This window comes from Electrophorus electricus, chromosome 8 (assembly GCF_013358815.1).
Source record: "Electrophorus electricus isolate fEleEle1 chromosome 8, fEleEle1.pri, whole genome shotgun sequence".
Taxonomy (NCBI): domain Eukaryota; kingdom Metazoa; phylum Chordata; class Actinopteri; order Gymnotiformes; family Gymnotidae; genus Electrophorus; species Electrophorus electricus.
Window position 1 is genome coordinate 19,462,014 of NC_049542.1, and position 10,175 is coordinate 19,472,188.

General features: G+C 40.0%; 1 long non-coding RNA gene across 2 annotated transcripts; it reads left to right on the top strand.

The window, feature by feature from the left end:
* The first annotated feature begins 175 nt into the window (after positions 1-175).
* Positions 176-4,225, top strand: LOC113590029. Of its 2 annotated transcripts, none has more exons than XR_003412063.2 (3): positions 176-256; positions 3,757-3,832; positions 3,952-4,225. It is a non-coding gene; the product is annotated as an uncharacterized LOC113590029 (long non-coding RNA). The 2 variants fall into 2 exon arrangements; XR_003412062.2 differs by having other exon boundaries at positions 3,955-4,225.
* Positions 4,226-10,175: the final 5,950 nt, after the last annotated feature.

The following is a 10,175-nucleotide window of genomic DNA, read 5'->3' on the forward strand; positions in this document are numbered from 1 at the left end:
TTATTACGTGCGCTGGCCAAAACGGAAGGAGAAAACGCGCGATTTCAGCGCACGCAATAAGCATATAATTGTGACTGGGCAGAGAACAAGTCACCGGTAAGGCTTTGTGAAGCACGAGTGCTCTTGACGACAGTGTTGAAACTGGAGGAGCACGCGCGGTCCGTGTCTGAAACCGGCTTCAGCACTTTCTACCGCTCTCCACCTTTCACGGGAGCGCTTGGACTTGCTCGGTCATACACCTTGGCGCAAACTACAGGTAATTTAATTGATTCAGCGACTTTTTCAAAGACTTTTAACCCGTTTTTGTCAATTTTTATTGCAGTGGAGTCCGTGCAACTACATGATATTTTTTTCCTCTTACTATTGTTATACTAGTCGGTATACCTTAAGGTGAGGTTTGCTTGTCTAAGTAAATTTTGGCAGCAATTAATTGTTTCATTCTTTGTTTTCTTTTTAATGAAACAGCACTGAATAGAATAAATACGCGAAGCATAGCTAAGTACGTACCACCTAGAATCATACACAGCAATGCATGTATTTAATTTATGAACTGTATTGTCGTGTTACTTAAGCAAATGGGTTTTGATCGTTTAGAGTTTTCCTACATGCATATATCCCATATAATTGCAGTTTAAATCTGGACGATTTTAACATCTGTGCGGCAATCTTGATCTTCAAGTTAAACATGTTTGTCAGTTATTCTCAGAGTGCTGTACATTTGCTTCAGCCGCTGGAGAATTCGCCGAGTGTCAAAAGAAGCATTTTCCTTTAGGACGTAGCAAGAGTGAAATCGTCATACGCTAAATTAATTCGTAGGTGACAAAAGGTATACGCTACTTTCAGCTCCGAATATGGCGACACCTATTGCGATTTTGAGACTTGGGAACAGAAGGTGATGTATGACCTAAGGCCGAATTTGGAAATTTCGTGCTTTTTCTAGACCAAACGATAGAACCACAGAATACAAATACAAATACAAATACAGAATACAAAGTAAGCTCTATGCTGGTCTTTAATGTACTGAATGACTCAATAATTATAAACCGATTTTCAACCCAATTAAGCCACAGGGTATAGACAACTGCCCCTATAAATTCATCTCGTTTAATCCATCCATAAAAAGTGATGAGATCCATATAAATACCCCCATTCAGCCGGCTCTTCATTCTGTATTCAGAGCAGAAATAATAGCTATTCTTAGAACTATTCACTCATCCTAAAAGAAAAGAGTGACATTCCAACCTGCCTTGTGCTGTTTGGAACTGCCAAGAGTTCTTAGGCACGTTGTAATAGATTTTATTTTTTTCAAAGATTGTTTTATTCGGAAAAAAGTGAACTGAAGGGAACGTTTCTGTTACAAATAATCTCTATTATATAACCACATCCCATATTTTAATGAAGCATTTTTAGCCATGTGTATCTAATCTAATCTTTGTGAGAGTTAGAAAACAGCTTTAGAAAGCACAACGATTAGGGCCAAAACAAAATAAATACAAACCAAGATGAATATTAAGCTCCTCAGTATGACTTAAAATATATGTTTCTCAAAAAGAGAAATGTACTTTAAGTAAGTAAGTAAGTAATGTTCCGTTATTTATCTGGAATTTATCTAATCAGCATCTTTAAGGACCCCCCCCACCACCACCATCAAAAAATCCTTCTGGGAATAGCAGACTTGTAGCTCCCCAGTTTAATACCATAGGTGTCTAAGGTTATAAAAATAGAGGGACCATTTCTAATAGAATTGTTTTGTACAATATTCTAATACTTATTTGAATGCTTTGCTTAGACCAATAAAATGTGCAAGCTTCAGTAAAACAAACGTATAAAATCTCATCAAAGCGACATTGTAAGCAGTTTCTCCGCTGATGCCTGCATGAGACACAGTAGTGCAGGATGCCCTGTGCTGCCATGCATAATTGGGTTTAAGAGAATAAAGATGCCAGGCTTTTCAAAGGGGTCATGTGGTTCCATGCTCAGCCAAAGCCAGACTTTTCATTGCCTGTCTCAGCACGGATAGCACAAGGACAAGGTGGAAACTCACAAAGAGGTTTCTCTCAAAGAGAGATGATCACATTTTCAGCTCTCTTGGGGTCACCAGGTTGCTGATGGCATTTCTTGACAATTCACATCATTTGATGTCATCTTACTGAGCTTCTCTTAAGAAAATCTCATTTTGAAGCCTTGTTAGCTCTAATCAAACATCAGTTGATTCAGGGCTTGACATACATGGCAGGTACTAAGGCCTTAGATTTGTCTTTAGGACAAGGTTCCTATGATTTCCTGTCTGGCAGAGCATGAGAAAGATTCGGATTCTGTCACTAAATATGCAGCGTGGCTGCTCCTGGTACGGACAAAAGATGCTGCTGAAGTTGAGGATTGTGGATAGCAGGGGAACAGTGGGCTAGTGGAACACTATGTTGCATTGTTTTGGTGGCAGGCAGAGCTATGGGTCCATTTGTGGTGGGCCCAGAGTACAAAGAGTACACAGCACAAAGGAGCCTCATAGCGATCTCATCACAGCCCACGCACACTGGCTCAGCTCTGTCCAGCTCCCAAAGGTGGGAGACGCTTTCTGAAGTGTTCAGTGTGGCTATTCCCATTCACTTTGGTGCCACTGTCTTCATTGGACATTGTTGTTGCCTGTACAGTTAATCCATTGTCACAGTGCTCAGGGGAAAAAAACAGCCAGGCCAAGAGCCTCTATTCAGTGATGGAGTCCATCAGTGATGATGTTGTGCAGGTATCCATTCCATTCTACACTATCATTCTCCTGATTATGTAATACCTCTTATTAACTTTGAATCAATACTTTAATTAGGTTTGATTAATCATCCCACAACCACTTTAGTGAGGCACCATGCAAACTCATTTTAGATCGGTCTGTTTTACTGTTGCACTGATAATAAAAGGCAATTCATATAAGCAGTGGAATAAATACATTAATGGGTTTCTCAAAAGAATGCAGTTACATTGTGCAGAATGTGATCACACAGCCATATCTGACTGCATTTTAGAATGTTCTCCTTGGTCTTTTAAACATGACTGTTGGTTTTAACAATTTTCTTGTTTGCAATAACCTAAACATGTGCTTTTCACTTTTGCTATTTATTCTCAGCAGATAGGATCCATTGCTCCAAGATATTAGCCTGCTTTCTTTCCCCACAATGTCAAAGCTTTTCTGAAGAGCTCATCTACCCTCTCTCATTTCCCAACTATCTGATTAAGGCCAGGCTAGATTTCACTGTTTTGTCAGCATGCAGGTTTTCACCATCGACTCCTCTTCCTGATCACATTGCTGTCCTTTGGCTGCCTTGTATCACAGGGTGCTTAGCCTTGCAGTTTCAAAAGTAAACTGGATTTATTTTCACATAATTAACTGTGAGGTTTCAAGGATTTGTCTTTCACCTTGACATGAGAGAAATAGTACCCTATACTTTGTGGTACAGAGTGAGCTTCGGAAGGGGTGACATTGCTGTAAACACTTGAGGTGATCACAAAAATGCAGTTCTTGATAGATGCATAAAAATAATTGTTTTCTTTCAAGAATGCCAGAAAACTTGAACCAAGGACAATATGTTTTTATTATGATATTTTTCCAAGGGACTTTTCCACTGCCATTGAGATTTAAAAGCACAAGATAAAAATAGAAAATATTCTCCTTCAACAATGACCGATTTCTGAGGCATGAGGCTCTCAGGAGGTTTTCTCATTTTGCTGGAAGGTGACTTAAGATGTCATTAACCTCACTTTCAGGCAATTTGGGCCATGGTGGCTTTTTTCCTGGAGTGGCTGTAGGAGAAACACTGCCGCCCCCCCCCTCAAATGCAAGGTGAAACAGGAGTGCTATTTTGAGTGCATGTGATGAATGTGTCCATAGCATGGTAGAACATTCTTTCTTTCTCTCTCCCTCTTACTCTTTCTCTGTTTCTCTCGCTGGCTTTCTGACAGCAGAAGCAAGAGAGTTGAAGGTGACCTGTGGCTGGGCCAGGGGCTGCAACACAGGACATGGGAGCTGCCTCTCACTCCCGCTCGTGTCTTGTGTTGCAGCCAGTGGAACTGCTGCGCTGTGCTCATCGGAAGGACGCCCCCAACACTGTGCTGAGCTCCAGTTTTCATTACATTCAGCTATTTCAATACTAGTCTTTCTGTAATGTACAGTCATGTGGTTAGCCTGTAAAGCAATGTGCGTACGTCTGAATAAAAGGCTTACAAGTTTGCAAAACTGACTGAACTCTTTTGCTCGGTGTAGCAAATGACAGAAAATCTGTTCAATAGTTGAAATAGAACTTTGCACTATAGGAAAAGTAAACATTAATGCAGAACAACAGACATAGACAAGATCACCAATGATACACCTGTGTGTGTGTCTGTGTGTCTGAGTGTGCACTATTTGTCTATGCCCATATTAATGGTTCTTCATCTCCCTCAAGGTCAGGCATGGTTAGCCCAGATGAGGAAGCAAAAGATTGCCTGTGCTGAGCTTACATTCACACACAAAAGGTGAAGCCTTTTGCAGCCAGGTCTAAATATTCAGATCATGTTGCTGCACTGTCAACTGAGAGTTGTCAGGCTGAGGCAAGCGCATTCAGGGTGGTAAGCATAATTTCAACCTGTGAAATAAAGTCATTTTCTGTCAGAGCTTTCACTTTATTGGAATTCAAACCCCAAAGCAAATCCAAGAGGTCAGCACTGTTTACAGTGGGATCTGAATGGTTTGTGTCAAAGGAATTGGTTCATGTTTTGCATACAACATTATAGGACCGAGCAGAGTTGTTGTTTTTTTTCTTTTTCAAAATTGTGTGACAACACCAATGTTGATTCTCTATTTAATGACATTCTCAAATACAGTGGGGATACGATGTTGTTTTCAATTGGGAAAATGTGAAAGAAATATGAGCATTAAGCCCTTCTAAATGATATGATTCTTTCCTATTTTATGCTTTGATGGGCATCTAAAAAATATTAAATGACTTCAATGGGTTAATGCAAAATTAGGCATCCCACACAGCAGATAAAGTCTTGCGACAGATGCCATTGGCTTGGCAGCGGTCAGGCACCTTGGTGATGTTGACTTTTTGATGCCTTTGGATGAAGTTTTATTCAGAAACTTCTTCCCCCTTCTTTTATGCCTTCAAAGGATTCTCTGTTCACCTTCATTCATAGATCTTGCTGTATCAGCCAGGACTCTCTTGTGAAGGAACACGTAAGTAATAAGAACAGAGTGCAGTCTTATCCTTCCTCAGCTCTGACTTAACCTTGTAACATGGACCAGTGGCTGGATTACAAAATGTTCTGATTGGTGTAGTCAGGATGTTGGCTGGCTTCCATGCCCTTTAGGCAGAGATTTAGCTGGAGTCTGCCCCTGCATTACATCAAACACTCACTAAAGTGCTGGGGCGAATGCGTAGGGGAGACTCGCTTTCTCTCTCAGTACATGCGTTCATCAAGCTCCTTATCAGCAATGTTCTTTTGTATTCATTTACACACACAAGGTTGACATGGGTTTTGTGGCCAGGAGAAGGGCACTTCTTCTTGCCACTGCTTTTTCGAAGTCTGCTGTAACATCCTTCTACATACCCAAGAAGGCCTTTCCAACAGCGTGCTCATGCAATATACCACTCCTGCCCAGAGGATGAAAGGGGGAGACCTTTATTTAGAAGTATGAAGTGAAATTGGAGAGAGAGAGAGAGAGAGAGAGAGAGCGAGACTTATTAAAACATCCACAGTACTAAGGCAATCCATACAGGTCAGCACTGCCTGTCAGGTACAACACTTAAAAATAGAAAAACAAATCACAAAACATTTGAGCATCAGAGTGACTTTGCAGAGGTTTGAGGACATTGTGTGTAAGGGTGGCAATGGTCCAGCAAAGGCATTGAGGCATAGCAGGCAGGACACAGACAGATGTTTTCAGCTATAGCCCTGCAGGTGAGACAGGAGTGGCTGTCTGAGCTAGATAAGATGCATGCTACCATCTGCTCCACTCCCAGGACCCAGTACTGCTGCAGTTAGGCAAAATATGCAAAATCATTTAAAGAGGTGCCTGTTCCAACCCTTAACACTAGAAATTTAGCATGAACTGTTGCATAATGCAATATAAGCTCATTCACTGCTAAGAGATTGAAAATCAAATAGAGAAACAACTGAAAGGTCACAGAAAATGATCTACTGTCTGGAGATTTAAAAATAATATGGAAATCCAGGGAGCTAGCACAACACATTACGCAGCCCTGCATGTGATAACTCCTCTGCCTTAAACAAAAGGTTTTCCTGGAATTGGTATTCAGTGAATGGAACTGGCATGCTCTTCCAGACAGAAGAGTGAAAGCCTTTGGTCCACCTCCGTGACTCACATCTTTAAATGACACTGGATGGGCAAGCTGTAGAGATGCAGGTGAGTGAAATGGCACGATGGCCAGACATGGTGACCTTTCTGTCATCTCAGATAGATTGGTGACTCGCTCCTTGGCCTCTGTTATGATTTATCCATTCCTAAACCCAGGGCAATGAAACGCGCTGCTGCCAACGGTAACAAAAATAAAAAAAGCTTTAGCAGTGCTATGTGAAGTGTAAGCATTGTGTTATAATACACCTATAAACTATGACTATCAGCAAGCTCAAGGAACAGGTGATTGTGAAATAAATGAGCTGGTTTCTGTCACCTGTCATGTAAAAAACACCATTTAATATTTTAGCCTCTTTGACTGTGGCGTCTCCTGGTTGATTTTTTCTCATTTAAAGGTTTATCAAGTAGAGCTGGCAGAAGATATTATTTCTTGTAAAGGAAAATAGTAAGGAAAGGGATAGTAATGTAAGGTAACTTGTTAAATGATTTTACTGCCTACATGCTATGCATTGATGGTACCCTCTTTAAATCATAATTTACACTTGCCAGATTTTGGCTGTAGCATGCATGATGAAAGGAATAGAGTCAAGGCGTAACAAGCTTTTATACCGCTCTTGACCGATGTCCTCCAGTAGGAAGACGTGTCTGATTCTGATTGATATTTGAGTTACATGAGGATGTGCATTTATGGTCAGCAGGCATGAATGCACCTCAATAAACAACCGCGCTGAAGGATGGGTTTGTGCCCGCTTTTGATAAGTATGCTGGGGGAGGCGAAGAACAATTCCTCCAGTGTTATCAGGAGCAAACAGGCAGAGTCAGGAGGCCCCATTTCCACTACGCGCCTTCCCACGCAAGTCTCGATGATCTGTGAATCATCCAGCTGGCCTCGGCAACTGGGAGAAACAGGAGAGTGCAAATGACATTCGAGCAATATTTCTTTCCGGGTTAGTAATGGTATTTTATCGTCATCGTCTTTAACATCCTCCTCATCATCATCAAAATCACCATTATCATCATCTCTGTCCCTGTCGCCCTCTCTCTCGCTCTATCACACACACACACACACACAGGTTTTTCAAACATTTTTATTTCTATTTCTTATTTTATTTCTACTTCATATATTACATTTTGGGAGTTTTTTTTCTACAAACAACATGACTTAAGCATGTTGTCTTAACCTTATGTGTATTTTTTTAAAAACCTTTAAAGATGTTTTATGTAATATAACATGTACCACCATAAAGTTTATTGAGCATACGTTTCTTTGGTACTATGCAGCATTCTAAAATTCATACACCTGCTGTACATTTATTCAATGTCAACAGCTGTTTTAACCACAAAAGCCACCATGCTCATGGCAAAGGATCTTCTTTTCTTTGATGCTTAAGCTCCACACCATAAGGTGTTGCAAAAGAGCTCTCTCAGCCATGCCTCATAGACTCTAATGTAAAATAATAGTACTGTACAGCTTCTATGAACAACATACCTTTTTGTTTCAGTGCAACTGGCTGCTGTTAACTGGCTTGCCTTCAGGCAACTTCTGAATACTCTTAACCTAGCTCTCAGGCATCCAAACTGCTATTGCTCACACACCTCCTCCTGCACACACTTCTCTCGTTTGTCTTCCTTTGAGGCAAAAAGAAAGGGCCCAACCTATTGCAGAGGCACTAAGTGTAGATCCATGGGGTGGTTGGTGAGGTCATGGGGGTAAGTGATGGGAAAAGACCAGTGAGGAATGAAAGGGTCTCTGATTAAATGTCAATTTAATCAAAAATATTGCTCTTTTTTTACATGATTCAGGACCAACTTCACCGTTCTAAAATTTACTCCTGATTGTTACTGGAGAACCCGACATGCTGCTCTTGAATCAGTGTGAAAGGGATCACATGCTAGTATGCTGGTTTCTTATTACACTGCTTGCAGTATTAAGATGTGACTCACTGGATGATGCCCTTCTTCCTGTGACCGTGGAAAGTGGCAAAATGACTCTGGTGACCCACTTGGTTGAGAAGGTTCACTACAATATTCATGAAGTGAAGAGATATTAAATAAAGGATTAATCATTAATTAATTCATTCATTAACTTAATTAATTAATTTGGCCTTTATTCTGCCAACCTAACAAAGACAATGTCTAGAGCATGGTGTCTTGTGTTTTTCAAATTTATGGGATTCAACAAAATTGCATGATCAAGCATGGTTAAATGAACAAGCCTGTTCAGTGATGGCTCTGCCAGATCACTACTATTATTATTATTATTATTCTCTATATAAGATGAGACTGAGTGGGCAAAAATCAATTTCAATTAAGGGATTATGACCTCTAGCAAAACACAAGCAAACAAAACCAAGGAGATTTTTTTTCATGGCTGGGGCAAGTAAACAGAAAATGATCCATTTTATAAACTCCAATGGACTTTGTACAGCTACGACTCTGTGCCTTTGACTGTGATTTGAAAGCTTTTTTTTAAATCAATGTAATTCTTGAAACTATGACTGCATTCATGATGCAAAGGTATATTTGTTGCCTATGAACATTATTGCTGGGACTGTTCCCCTCAATTTTGTAACTGCTGTAAGCCTGTCACTCTATTTGATCTGAAACTGTGATGAATAAAGGGACATTAATTGCAATATGCTTATGCACACTTCACAGAAGCCAAGTCCCTAAACTGAACACCAAGAACCAAATTACATATGTTCCAAGTGATTACCACTAGGTGACAGCATAGTCTCAATCCCTAGATTTGTCTGCGTTTAAACAATCAAGTACAGTATTGTCCATTTTGAGTTTAATAACAAATTAACAGTTTAACACTTGGGATTAACCCTAACTATACACCTTTACTTTTACTTGTTTCTTTCAATGTTAAAAACAAAGATTTAATGGGTTTAAACAGTAAAACACTAAACAAAATGATAAGCTTGAAATCCTTCATAATAACCTTGACAAGAATGATGTCAATCAATTTCAGATATTATTTTAGTTCTACATGTATGTATTGCCTTTCAAAACACAACATAAAAATAAATACTCAACTGTAATTCAGTGTAAATTATTTGTCAAACTAGCCGGCCAAATTTGTATTCATTCAAGGGCTCACTGCAACGACTAACACAAAGTCTTCGCCTGCTTATTAAGTTTGTGCACTGAAGAATGGCGGTAACGCAAGACATACAGTATAAGGACATGTCTCGCATGTCTTGCTCGGGATGTTATCATGGAAACTGAACTCTGGCAATGGCTCTGCTGATAATCTATCACAGAGAGGTTCCTGGAGGAGCAAAGAAAAGAAAGGGAAGGCAAAGTCCTCCAAGCCTTTGGGGAAGTGCCAAGTGCCACAGGTGTTTGACAAGCAGTTGCCACGCTCCACAGATACCAGACAGTATCCGGGACTAGCAGGACATGTTAGGAGGGACACAACGGTCACTCCAAAAGTCAATAAACGGGGTGGAGACCGTAGAACAGAAAGCCCTTGTGCAGAAGAAAAGTAATTAAATCAAATACATGGCAGATTGGGTAAGGATTTTAAACTATAGAATATTCTAAAACTGTGCAGTCCACCAATTTGCCAAAATTTCAGTGTATTGTACATCTATCTTATGTATGAGTATTTTGAGCTTTTAAAAAAATATATTTTTAGACAGAGGCATTTGTGTTTCTTAGTACATGTTGTATAACATAAGAAGAAACCGTCATTGATTAATTTAGGCCTACATGAAATTTAACCCTATAAAACGAATAATTTAGGGTTTAAGCAGCTAGTCTGTATTTCTCAGTCCTGCACTGTATCCATATATATGTCAGTCTGAATGTTCACCTA